This window comes from Cyanistes caeruleus, chromosome 1 (assembly GCF_971803275.1).
Source record: "Cyanistes caeruleus chromosome 1, bCyaCae1.hap1.1, whole genome shotgun sequence".
In the NCBI taxonomy this organism is placed as follows: Eukaryota; Metazoa; Chordata; class Aves; order Passeriformes; family Paridae; genus Cyanistes; species Cyanistes caeruleus.
This window is the reverse complement of record NC_141701.1, coordinates 80,090,772-80,105,393: the sequence shown is the minus strand read 5'-3', so window position 1 is coordinate 80,105,393 and position 14,622 is coordinate 80,090,772. Positions and strand designations below refer to the sequence as shown.

Below are 14,622 nucleotides of genomic sequence, written 5' to 3'. Positions count from 1 at the left end.
TGACTGATACGTTCAAACTAGTCTTCATACAAATAATACCATTTTATTTCAAGTCAGAGTATTTATGCTATTTCTGTATCCTTTTTTTCTTTTATATGAGATTTTCTAACACTGACAAAGCTGTTTAATTTATAAATTGTGATTTGAATCTGGCATTTAGAGGTGGGCTTTCTTAAATGGTTGCAATTTTAACGTTTTACATTTCAGGTTCATATTTTTCTTTTAAACGTTCTTATTTGAATTATTTAAAAAGTGTTATTGACGCCTAGCACCAAATCTAAGTCTACCTAACCAAGTATAGACATAAAGACATATAATCTTAACTAGAAGATAAAATAAGAACACTTACCATCTAAAATAAAAAATAAATAAATTAATAAATAAAAAAAAGGGAGCTGAAATGAAATAATGGCCAAAGATTTAAAGTCACTGTCTGGAACTGGAAAGAAGCAGAGAATCCCATACAGTGTTGCCAATCTATAAATAAGCAATTAAATTTATTGGCTATAGCAGAAGAACTTACATGTTCACTCATGTGAATACAGGCTACACAGTCTGGCCTTGAATGAGTACTTCTGAATAAAGAGTCCAGGAACATAAAGCAGTATTGATGTGCAAGCTAAAAGGAGGCACACCTTGAATGAAATTCAGGGACTCTTTTTTTTCCCCAACAGTGCCTGTTTCATACCAGTTATGCATCTAGGAAAAAAAATGCAAATGTTTTTCGTGATGAAGATCATTATGGAGAGAAAACTTTTCTTTTATAAAGTATTATTTTTAACAGTTATTTTGAAATCTACCTCCTTCTTGTCCCATGCAATCTTTAACCTTGTCAGTTTTAATAGGTTTTAACTTTTATTCAGCTGTCATATTCTTGCTCTCATTTTTCTTACTAAAAAACTTACCATCTGTCTGAACCAGCAATATTTTCATTGTTAAGGCATCTTCTCCCACAACATATGTCTTCAATTTCTAATGTGAATCAGAATACTTGAAGAATGTTGTCACTGATCATGCCATCAATCTGATTGAGTCAGCCTTGACATTTTGCCAATTAAACTGTGCACTTTAAAGAGAAGTATAAATAGCAGTTGCTTTATTGAAAGTTTCAGTATGGCTTCCTAGGATAATGAAACATAGTTTCCTATATTTCTTGGGGAGATTCATGGAATAACATGAATTTCAGTTTTCTGGTCCACTTAATAAATTACATTTGTAGTAATTTGCTAACTAGAAGGATTTTTAAATATTAGAATTTTTAATCTTTTTTTAGCATCTAAATTGTCAAGTGAATTAACGTAATAAAACATGAATTTGCATCATTCTGGAAGCACAGTATAAAAAAATGTTCAGGCCATGGAATCTATGACATATTAGAGTGTTGTCTCTTTCTTGCTCTCCTATGCCTGATTCAAAAATATTTGTAGTCTTTTATATTATCTATTCACAGATGCATTAATTTCACATTTTTCTCAGTAGCAGAATTTTCAAAATATATTTTTCCATTATAAAACAAAAACTTCTAAGGATGTGAAAGGAAGTGCAAGAGAATAGAAAATCCAAATGTTGATGGAAAAAGTCTTTAATGTAGTTTCCCTTTGAAAGTATATGATCAGGAAAACTGGTTTCATCTGGTAGAAATTAGGAGCACTTGGAGATTTCAGTATTACTTCCTATAAACAAAATATTCTGCACTGGCTTTTTTTCATAGACCTTTGAACAGTTGAGTCCTGCAAGATACTGAATGTCTTGTCTTCTTCCTGTTCAAAGGTTTCCAATAAGGCTAGCCAAACTTTTTCCAGCATAGCTATTCTGCAGAATAAAATTATGCTTTGACCACACAGATTTCTTCCTAAGTCTTCTTTGCAGAATGTTCATTTGGGAATTTTGTTCTTAAAATCTAGATGATTTGACTTTGCTAAATCCCAAAGGTGAAAGAAAAGGTAAAAGATATTTGCTGAATAACTTCTTGTTTAACTTGCCATGTGTCGTGTTTCGGCTTCGTGACCTCGGACCTGGCCCAGCCGGGCATGGTGTGGCAAATAAACAGGATGGGCATGGTTGACCAAGAATGGTGACCCAAAACCTGCTTTAATGGCAAAAAAACAAACAGCATAAGGCAAACACACAGCACAGGGTCAATGACAAAAGGCGAAAAAGAGTGGATATAACAGTATATATACAGAAGATCTGAGGGTGGATCTGAAGGCAGGGTTCCAATCACAGACTGAGATTACAAATAATAAAAATAATGCAACAAATGACAACCAGTCAAGGGACAGAACTAAGAACATTCTGGAAGCATAACCTTATATGAACAGGCTTGTTAATGTCCTGCCTACAGGCTCGATTCATTATCAGCCCCAGTCAGTTCTATCTCCACAATCATGTATAGATATGTCTTATGCAACTATACACATATGATGTATATGCGACATTACATAAAAATGCAACATATGTAGATATCCCATTGTCTGCATCTGCATATAAAGCAATGCCAGATTCAATGGAGTCACCTCAGTATGCAGAAAGAAATATTAAAAGACCTTACCCGCACTAAAACCTCGAATTTCTGCATGTGAAATGTTAATTGGTGACAAAGACTAATGCAATTTTCTCAGTTCAGAGTGGGAAAGAACTATTGCTCTAGGCAGCTGGTAACTTCTCTGCAAGGTCTTCCACCAGCCAAACAGAAAAACTGGGACAACTGACTTGACAGAGTTTTGTTTTTTTTTCTTCTTTAAAACATAACTCTATTCTCCTTCTAGTTTTTAAGCTGCTTTGTACAGTTTTGTTACCTATCCTCCGTATTTAAAGATGGAATATGTGGAGCCTCTGTTTGAAGAACAGAACTATTTACCTTCAAAAAGAGCAAATATCTTTGACCATATAGAAAAGTTCCTATGTACCCTACCTGGGAATACCTATCCCTTGCAAAATGTGTGCATATATATATTTGCAGGAGTGAAACCTTGAGTAAGGCCATGGGAAAACAATGCAATCTTATATTGTTTGCATAAAAAAATGCAGTTGTATTACTGAGTCATAGCTCTTTTCATGAGATAGAGCAATAGGCCTGACTTAGCTATCACACAAAGCCTCAGTTTGTCCCTGAGCTTTAATTGTATTACATGACTAAAAGGCCTGTACAAAGCCCTGGTCATAGATGTGCCATGCTATTTACCAATAACAGAAGGATGACTGCAATCCTTCTGCAATGTACCAAAGTGATTTTCAATAAATGTAAAAAGGTAAAACTAAATAGAAAAAGCAAAGAAAATACAGATATGCAGAAAAAAAGAAGATATCACTTTCATCACACTAAATGTAGGGCAGAAAATGACAGAGAGTATAATTTATTTCTGTCTGACAGGGAGAGTTTGGCCTTTGATTTCTGTATCTGAGACACAGAGTATTGGTATTTCAGGAGAAAACAAAAGCTGGCGTCCAGGATGAGTGTAATGAGTATTTGTTAAAGCCTTTCATTTTCAAAATATGAATCTCACCTATTTTAAGATTGGACTGATTTTAGAACTGTCAAGCGAGGACACATGAATTCACAGAACATTTTTAAAACTGAACAGCAGTTTATATGAGGAAACATTTATTTCTTGTGCCAATATTTACCTAAATTGAGATTATCACAAATCTTTACTATGTTCCTCCTTGCCATTTAAGACAGATACTAAAAAAGAAAAAAAGTACAGCAGATAAGATACTTTATCTCATGGTGAGAATAGCAAACAAGATGAGACTTATGTAGAAGGAAATTTGCATTCCAGTCAGTGTTCCTGTGTATAATCAAGTACTGTGTGCTGTTAAATGAGTCTGTTGTCTTGCTATAATGAGTATCTACATCCATCCTAACAGTTAATGAGGAATAAATGACTTATTATCAATGAATGGCAGTATCTAAATAGCCTTGCAACAAAAACAGAATATTAATATGTGTAGCTAAAATAGATCTTAAATGATAATGAACTTACTCAGACTATTAATTATTTTAAAAGCCTCTAGTAAGGTTTAATGCTTCTGCATGGAATTGGAACTCCAATGGTTCAAGTGCCTTATATGTTTGCAGACAGTTAACAAATGACCCTTTAAAACTATCTTATAGAGCTGAATGGAAAAGGGTTTTTATGAAATACCAGGGCCACCATAAAAAATCAGACCAAATATCTCTCTAGTTCAGCATTTTATTCCCACCAGAATTAGGCCTACTCACTTCAGTGGAAACAGCAAGAACACTCCCTATAGCTGATGGTGCATTAACTGACTCACTTCCTAATCATCAGCTGAGGGTGAGCCTGTGCCCAGGGGCCCTTTTGCTATCTTTTATTCTTCTTTAAAAAAAAAAAAAGATTTTCCAGTACAGCAGAAAGATCTCCTTGCCACATGAATGTCAAATTCATTTCTCTAATTTCTAAAATCTTGGTCTCAGTGATACCATTTTCAGACCATGAAACTGCAATTACAGCAGAAATTTGGCTTAAGTTTTCCTGGCAGTGAGTAGATAAAGTGACCTTTTATCTAAATAGAGCAACAAATTCTAGATGAAGAATTAATTGTGCACTTTCTTTTAATTCTTCTTAACTTTAGCCAAGTTCTCAGCTATTATTTCCATCTAGGATGTTATTCCCAGAGCTTGATTTAATTCAGAAAAATTAAGTATCTCGGGTAGCCTTAAGTTAAATAGTAGAATACTAAACAAGTTTTGATCACACCACCAGATGCCACAAAGTTCATGTAAAACTGCTTGAATTTCATAATATCCAGGACACAGATCTAGGCATTTCTATTTTCAGGTTCTTCCACTAATCTTATGAATATGATATGGGTTAAAGAGAAAAAAAAAATTGTGGCAAGAATCATTACTACAGTTATTTTTAAAGGAATTTCCCTTTTCTCTTAGATATTTCACAAGCAATATGCATTTAAACTGTGTTTTTTGAAAGAAAAGAAACTCCACCCTAATTCTCTAAGTGAAACTATTTAGAACACAATACCAAAAAAAAGTTTAACCTCGCTGTAAATTCTTATGAGTACATAGGTCTAATGGAAAATATTATATAACAAATATTACTCTTTGCAATCTGATCTAAACACACAATAATATATATTTATGCAGGTAATTAATGAGTGCTACACTGGACTTGAAAGAATCTATAACTGAATATCAGATAATGAGTGTTTCCTATCTAGCTAGTTGACATGAGAGACTTTCATGGACATCTCAATTGCTTGAGACAATTTCCAGAATAAATTTTTGCTATACTTCCTTTCCTGATTCAGAGAAATTCTCAAAAAGAAGTGAGCATGGTAAAAGTATGCCTAGAAAATAATTATAAATATATTATTTCCCTCTATTTATTCTTTCATGCTTTTATTTCAACAGAAATTCAATCTTCTTAGTACTGTGTTGTTGTTAGATGGGTCACAAAGATTGACCTGAAGTCTAAAACAGGGTCATGTGAATCTGTGGATATTAACTAGAGTTTTAACTCAACTCTGTGTTCAGTTTGGTGTCTGCTATGGCACAAAAGTATCTCCGTTTCTGATTTTCTCTAATTCCTTTGAAGTTATACACAGCAGCATTCCTGTACCTAAAGAGGGCCTGCAAGGAAAGCTGGAGAGGCACATTTTACAATTGTGAGTAGTGACAGGAAAAGGGTTTATGGCTTTAAACTGAAAGAGGATAGATTTAGAGTAGTTATTAGAAAAATATTCTTCACTGTGAGGTGCTGAGGCACTGGAACAGGTTGTCCAGAGAAGTTATGGATGCCCCATTCCTGGAAGTGTTCAAGGCCAGGTTGGATGGTGCTTTGAGCAATCTGATTTAGTAGATTTAGTAGGTGTTCCTGTCATGGCTGGAATTAGATGATCTTTATGGCTGTTAAAACAAAAACAAAAAAACTTTTGTGATTCTATGATTCTGAAGTTCTGTTACCTATTTTGGTATCTAGTTTCCCCCTTAACTGAGCTAAAACAAACTGGTATTCCTACTTCAAAGTACTTCATTACCTAAATACAAATAACAAACCAGTAAGGTGTATTAAGAAACATCTAGACATCTGATGTCAAGATATTTGAGTAGTTTTTGTTACAACCAAAATCCCTTTATCAGTTTAAAAGAAATACCAGATGTAAAGCCTGTAGTTTATTAGTGTAATTGAAATATTAATTAATTGAAGACTTATTAATACAAATAAGAAAGATTAAATAAAAATTGATGGCCCCAGGATACACAGACATCATCATATTTTCTAGGAAACTTCACCAATTTATGCTTCATTCTTCCTTGCTCACCTGTTTTTAAAGTTAGAAATTAAACCTGAATTACAGACACAACTGACAAATAATTCGAGTTTATGCAATAACTCAGTCAAATACTAAAAAAAAAATTCTGATTCAAAAGATACAGCCAGTTCAGTAAGAAAGCCATTTCCTTGGATATGTCACTGTTGTGCTGGTACTCATTCAAGGTTTTCTTTTAAATACCAAGGATTAAAGCATTTATTGTAATAGAAAATGAGAATCCATTTTCACAAGGAGATCATGCAACCTCAAGGTCTAAAAGATTTTCTGAGAGGAAGGCTTAAGCTACTAAGGAAGTATTCTGCAACCAAGAAAATTTCACCTTAAATAAAAAAACTCTATATAAATGAGAGCACTTAATCAAAGTAAAAGCATTATTCTCTTCAACAAAGTATTTGAATTGATCTCTGGAGAGCGTGTGGGAACAAAGAGAACAGGTGAACTGAAATAGCTGAAATCCCAAATCTTATCCTAAATAAAAGTTTTATAAGATACCATCAAAAATATGCAGTAAAACATTTAAAATCAGAAATGCAAAAGTTTGTTCCATTGCATGCACCCGACACTGAATGCTTTCTGAAAATGATGTGCTCCTTTTTCAAAAATAACATGACAAAAGTGCTTCAAATGTACCAAAAAGGCTTCTCTTTTGGCCTGTGCAAACAAAAATAGAAGAATTTTCGAGATTCAAAGAACAGTGGAAGTGTTACTGATTATGACTTATACTAAGAAACAAATAAAGGGTAAATATATATGTATATATCTAAATTTTAGGTATATATACTAAGAAATATATTATAATTTTTATCTACTAAGAAACAAACAAAAAGACAGGGTTGATACTAGAATAGTGAAAGTAGCCCCTAATATAAGAAGCATTGGTTATGCTGTAGTGAATCAGATTCCTATTTTAGGATATATTGGTTTAATGTTAGAAATAAACAAACCAAAAATGTTTGCTATCAAAGTTTTCCAAAAGTCCCACATCATAAATTGTCTTTATACCTGCTGTTTATGAGACTGTAAAGGTGTCTTATCACGCTAGCCAGAAAATATCATGGTCAAAAAACCAACAGTGTTGTGACTGCAACCTGAAAGCAATTTTCAAGGGGAGTGTTAGAGTATTACACTAAAAAGTGGTTTATGAGTAAAGATGTGTTTTTATGTTCATTTAAGTCAGAAAAATAATATGCAGTTGGTTTTGGTACATAAAGTGTTCAAGATTCTGTGTCCATTTTTTAGTTGTAGGTAAAATATTATGCTAGATTTTCCTGGATAAAGTCACCTTGATACTGATGAAATATTAGGTAGAAAATGCTTGGTACAATAATAGCTTTGCTCATTCATGTCTTTGCTATGTAAGATTAATAAACTTATTCTTTTTATGACTTATAATAGCACTAAGGAATGTAACTATTTTTCTTAAGACATAGATCTCTTTTTTTTTTAATGGTGAAATCAGTTTTCAAGTTTCATTTTAGTATCTGGTTGTCACTATCCATCAGCAATTATTTTATACTTTATTATAAAAAGGTTTTCCCTGGTATACTCTATTTCATAGCTTTTTCAAAGAAATCACATGAAAAGTGTGAAAGCATTCAATGAGCCATACATGCCCACATAAAGTTAAATATACTTCTTATCTCCGTTGCATATTTATTTTATGCAGTATGTCACTTGATTCACAGTAAGTTGGAAACTTAAGTGTTGCTTTTCACATCAAGTCACCCATTAAAATGATTATCTGGTAGCTAGAGCTATTCTTCTGTGATTGAGGCTGTCCCCAAACCCTTTAATTTTGTTTGTTTCTACTGTGGCAAGCAGTCTTCAGGTGTACTGTGTAAATACAGACCAGTGGGTTTGGTATCAATACAGTTATTCACACTTTCTGTAGCAAACCAGAACCCATAATTAATTAATTTCTGTTTCATTGATAGAGCACATTCATTTCTTAAGTTGTTGCAGGGCTGTGTACTACCATTGTGAATATCAACTGACACCTTAATTGTACAAAACTCCAAAGTCATGAAGATAGTTTATGAGCAGGGTTCTTGGTGATCTGGTATATTTTTGTTCACAGAAATGCAGTGAGTTCTGTATTTCATGGGCAGGTGGATAGCAAACTGTTGGTCAAATCCTCTCTACCACCACTGAGGATAAAAATAGCTTGCAACACATGGCTTAAGCTTTACTGGATGTAAAATAATTACTATGTAATTTTGAGTCTCTTGTAGTAGCCGTAGAGAGGAAACTGACTTTCCTTGAAGAGAAGGAAGTATGAGGGACACATTACCAGTGAGAACGGAGAAAACATTAAAAAACCTTTAACTTTAAAAAAAAATCTTTAAAAGGCTTCACATTTTACAAGAGGACAATGGGAGCTATAATAAGGGTAAATTTTTAAGATGACTTCATTGGAGTAGAATATTAAACTAATGATTGCCAGTGAAGAAAACTTTGGGGAAATTCAAATGCTTTCAAACTATGGATTTACATGCATACACATGTAAATATATTTACACGTTCCCATGTTAAAATATTTGGACTCTGACCAATGACAAAAACCCATCTGGAATAAAATAAATAGTCTGCTTCTGAAATCTTTAAGAACAAAAAAATATTAGCAGTGTGCATGGAATCAGAATTCTTGCAAAATCTTTGCCTGTTTTCCTTGTGACTAGGGCACAAAAAGTGAGAGCAAAAATGCTCATTTCAGAAATCCTTTAATTCTGGCAATCTGGAAAACTATGAAAATCTGATGTGTAACTAGGCATTTCAGAATCTGTTGTTTCTTATGATTTTTCAAGAGAAACCCAACTTTCCACAAAATTAAACAAAAGATATTTCCAAGTAGCCACATCCTTATAAAAGTATGTAAATATTCATAAAAGTATGAATATTTACCTCTTACAACTGAGACACTGATTTGCAAGTTCAGTAACCAAAAATTAAAAATTCAGCATTTGGCATCAAACAGCTGATCAAGCTCAGACAAAAGATTGGTTTTGCTTCATTTTTTGATATGTGTAAATGTAGTCTTGAACACTTTCTTTGAAGTGAATAAAGAAGTAGTTCATTTGGAGTTAAATATTTTGATTTTCAAATTTTCTTTTCAGCAACACTTGACACAATGTCAGAGGATCTGTTGTATTTTTTCACAAATAACTATTCCAAACACTTCCAACAGCACTATAATTTTTTATTTAAACTAAGGCAGGTAATCACAACTTGGTCACAGAAGTCCATGTCTATAAAACCATAGCATATAAGTCAGGAAAGCATGTCCAAGTGGATTTTTTTCATCAATTTCTGAACTGGAAAAAAATGTGTTAAATGTATCTCTAATAAGACCTTGAGTCAGCCAGAGCTTCTAGGTAAGTCTAACATTACTTAAAGCAAATATAACAGAAGCCACATGAAAAGCTTACACACTCTAAAGATAAGCTTTAATAAAAGACAGAAACATAACTGAAGCTTTTTTTCAGCTGAACAGACTTGCTAAGGTGGGTGATAAAAATGTATGTGAAAAGCAACCTCCCAGACCTTTCTGTCATTAAAGGACTGTCTCTCCTCCAGTCTGGCTCTTGGTTTAGAACTTAAGGGCCTATGACAAATATCTTTCTCACTAACACCCTTGAGTCCTGCCTGTGTGTCTGCTTGCTTATCACCAGAGGGATCATAGGAATTTTTGTCACTTGTTTGGGTTTCTTACTTTCTCAGTGTCTCCCATGCTGCTTATCCAGCAGGAGATACTCAAAACAGATACTACGAATCATATTTGGGCACTATATATACAAATAGATATTGCAATGGATTTTTTTTTAGAACTGATTACTTTAAAAATTAAATCTAATGTTGTCTATACTACAAAAGCAAAAAAAGAAAAACCAAACGGTTAAAATAACCATAGATGTCCAACTTGATCAGCCTCACAGATCTTCCAAGACAGTTGTTAAGTTATATCTGAGTATATAGTAAAGCTTGATTTGATAACTGCCTATTTACAGTGTTACTCTTTACCCATGAGACTATTAGATCTATCTCCTACATAAAATGACTTGGTATCACCTGGTTCACTGTATTGGCAAACATTTCCACGTGTTCTGCTTAATTACTAGATAGTAATATGGTAAATACTGACACCTACCTAATTTCACCTGTTGTTGGAGCCATTATAAATGCACAAAATATCCTTTAGTCATCTTCAAGCGCTACCTCTACAATTCTGTTAATATTTTCATTAAAAAACAAAACACAAAAAAACCCCACAATTCCTAAATAAGTCAAAATTAACATCAAGTTTGTGTTAAGAGTTTTTTATATGTGCATCAAAGTTAAATAACCTAATGTGCAAGACAGATGTAAACATTACTATTAGAAGACCTGTAATAGTGGCTGCTTGTATTATTTGCCAAGAAATTATAGTTCTTTCTTATAAAAAAATACAAGAGAAATTACTTAAATGATTGTAGTCTATGCTATACATATTTAAAAACTGGCCAGTTATGGACATATATAACCATTTTGGACTGAAAATCATGTCTTAATAAAGAATTAGAGTGAAGCTAGGGAAATGTATCTAATTAATCTGAAGGATAATTTAGAGGACGTTCCTCTTATGACCACATGATGCAGAGTGAATGTTCCTTTTTCTGCTTTCACAGAAATATTTAATTCTCAAAACTTCAAGGAAGATTCAAAAATATTTTGCAACCTAATTTTTGTCTATATAACTCAAAAACTATTAGAAATTAAGTTTAGGAGAAAAATATGTAATGAAGATGCACAATATTTTTTGTGTCTCAGTCAAACCTCCTAAATATACAGGATGTCAGTATTGCTTATCTGCCTTGTTTAACTTTTAAAATGGAGCATAAATTGTAAAGAAGTACCAGATATTACATTTGCACATAGAAGCTCAGTCAATGTACATCTGGTCATCAAGTCACATGACTACTTTCTATGCTCTGCTGGATCAGATTTACATATGACAAAAGATATTTGTCCTCTCACATGTGGTAGCCAATCTCCTCTTATAATAAAAATAAGATTTGAAGGAAAAAGACATTTTTTGGTTTCCTCCAAACTGTTTAGAGAAATAGTATTTGGTAGATATGTCATTACTAATAATTCATATTGTTTTTTAGATATGGTAAAACATTATTAACAGTTGTATCTTATGATTTTCTATTTTATCTCTTAGATATAGTCGAATGACCCTGGGCATGTTTCTATAACCAAAACAGATGAAAAGGATAAGTGATAATGGTGGGGTATACCTATAAAGGAAAAAAACAAAACAAAACAAAACCAAAAAAAACACCACCAACAAAAAAAAAGCATCAGGTAAATTTAAAGACATTAAAAACTCTTCTTTTTATTCAGTCAGGGCTAAAGGAAAAGTATTTGCAGTGTAAATCTGAACCTACCTTCTGGGTTATTGGGAAATTCATGTACATGTTGTGAGCAGGTTGGTACAGTAGCATTTATTTTGGCCTGTTGTCTTTATATATTCCACTGAATCTGTTCCTGTGAATGCCATCTCCTTATTTTATATTTCAGCATGGATAATTTTGAGGTACTTTATCTGAAAGATGCTTGTGGAAATCAATTGGCTTGACTTTGTCATGTAAGAGTAGCAGAATGCTTACCTTTCACCTGACTTGGGTTTTTCCCAATTGAAGCATTATCAAAGAGAGTTTTCTAAGTTCTCATGTTCCCATGAATATGATGCAAAGACAAAAAAAAAAGGGGAATCACAAATTGTAAGCAAAATTTATGTTTCTTCCATTCTTCCATTGCGTTTCTTTTATAGCAGCTGTTTTTTACTTTATTTCTACCCACTATTTTCCAGATGGTGTTTATGAAGTGTATATTTAATGTACACCTGTTACAAAAGAATTAATAACTAACATTAGAGAGACCTTTTAAGATGGATGGAATGTTAATCAAACTTGTATACAGTGCACGAGTTCCTTATTATTTTTCAAATTTAAGAGTTGTATATCAAACAATATTTTAAGCTTACTAGCTTTGTTTCTCAGTATTCTGTTGTGTTTCTGAGGCTTTGAATATTTTTTTGGAGGAAAAGAAATTGCTTTGTTTTGCAAAAGAACCTGGAGCTAATAGTTTTCAGCTATGCATTTTACTTTGGTACCTTCCAGCTAATCATTAATGCTTAAGCAGTGACCTGGTATTCATTGCTAAAAAGTCACAAAGAATGTTAATGAAATCTAAGGAATATCTAGGTTATTCACAGAGATCATAGCTTTTGGAATAAATACACATTTGCCTACAGTAACTCATATTTAAGAATGAAAAACAGTGAAGGAGTCTGCCTGCATGATTTCTGACAGGCAATGCCATCAGAAGCCTGTGAAAAAACATTTATTTCTGTGCTACCCACTGATGTAAATATTATAAGGGAGGAAAAAGGCCACTTTTAAGCAGTATCTAGGTGTGAAAAACTTATTAGGGAAAGGTGCAGATGTGCAAAGGAGAGACAGTCAAATTTGTAAATTGATGTCAGAAATAAAGGACTGAATATCCTTTAGATATTTAAATATGTCACCGACACCACAGCATTGAAAAATATCCTTAGGCCAGTGTTGGCTCCCTGCTGCATGACATCTGCCCCTACTACTAATGGCAGTACACAGAAATGGAACTTTCTAGCTCTCACAATAGTCAAAATAAATTGCTTCAGATCTGGAACCCAGTATTTCACAAAAAATTACTTAGACACTATTGTTCCTTTTGCAAGTGCTATACAACAGAATTAAGAACAGATTGTTACTAAACCAATAACTTTATATGTGTGACACATGTTGTATATTTTCATCTATTACATGACACAATTGAGAGAGCAGGTATTTTGCCTGTTTCAGTTACATGTCCAGGCTGTGACTCACAGGGAGAAATGCTTGCCTTGGATAATAATGAATGTTTCCATTGAGAAATAACTTCCAGAACAGCAGTATAGTGTACACATTACTTCAGATACCACAGAATAATCACTGCATATAGCTTTTCTCCTTGGTGAGAAGGTATCCACTGATTCCTGATCTTGGTACCAAAGCAATTCTCTGCAGCCTATTTTAGTGTTAACATTATTGGCTGCTGCAAATTGAGGTCAGGAAAGAATATACATACTTGCATAACTTTTTACACCTCTGACTCAGTGACACATGAAGATAGAAACAGACAGGAAGGAAAAATTTGCAAGTGACTACAAACCATTTTGGAAGAATGGGAGCATCCATGGCTTGCCATGTTCATGCCAGCTTTTTTCTTGCTGGAAAGTTGAAACTAGTCCTGAGATAGGCTGGGTAGTGTTTAATTGCCTAAGCACAAGACAGTACTATATCCATTTACTTAACTCTAGACACTTACCTGAACTCTCCAAGAGATGAGTCTCACTGCTCCAGGAGCCATCACCTCTTGTTGGGAAAAGAACCATATCCAGGTCATGACTTGGGACAGCTCAGCATGCAGGTGCTGCTATTTATTTCCATTATGATGCATTCAGTTACCTGACTATAGTAAAGTTACTTGCTTCAGCAAGGTGGAATTAATCAGGGCACATCTTTAAACATCTGAAAATAATTGAAAAGCCAATCTTCCTAACATGGTCTACAGTCACCTTCCGTAAGTCATTGGTACATACCTATACCTGCAATAAAATTAATGGGCTTTGAATGCCACAGATGGTCATTGCTATCAAACTCTACATTTTAAAAATGACTGGAAGTATAAAACAAAGGCAAGGTTTAGCCACTCTAATATAATCATCTTTAGGAAGCCTTCTGCAGCATACAGAGTGGTTTTTGATAAATGGCAATGTAATGTCCTATATTTTCCCTTGTTCTTCTTCTGTCCAGACTCTTTTCTTCAGGGTGACTTGGTTGTTCCTTGAAGATATTTCCAGATAACACCACCACATTTGTATTTACCTTTGAAAAAAGAAGAGGAGTGTTATAGAAGGAAGGGGATGATGAACTTTCAATTAATTTGATTTTCATTCCAAAAGTTCATACTTCTGACTGTAAGTGAATAGTGTGGTTTAAGATGAAGCTGCATTTCTGTCACTTTGTGTTATGTTGTTCTGGTCTGAGGTAACATGATGTGATCAAAATAAGCATGAATTAATCAGACATATACATTTGCCTTTTTTAATCTGACAGAGCTACTTTAATGTTATATTAAGAGAAAAGCTACAGAGGCACGAAAATTTTAAGCTACTTGATAGATTTTCTTAAAATTCTGAATCATGATTTTAAAGTGTTATAAACTGAGTTTGAAATATTA

The 14,622-nt window shown here is 33.4% G+C and overlaps 1 long non-coding RNA gene across 1 annotated transcript; it reads right to left on the bottom strand.

Moving 5' to 3' along the window:
- Positions 1-472: 472 nt before the first annotated feature.
- Positions 473-13,876, bottom strand: LOC147655648 (uncharacterized). The gene is made up of 4 exons (XR_015289614.1): positions 13,708-13,876; positions 1,983-5,890; positions 906-1,066; positions 473-699 (listed from the first exon to the last, which is right to left on the bottom strand). It is a non-coding gene; the product is annotated as an uncharacterized LOC147655648 (long non-coding RNA).
- Between the last annotated feature and the right edge of the window lie 746 nt (positions 13,877-14,622).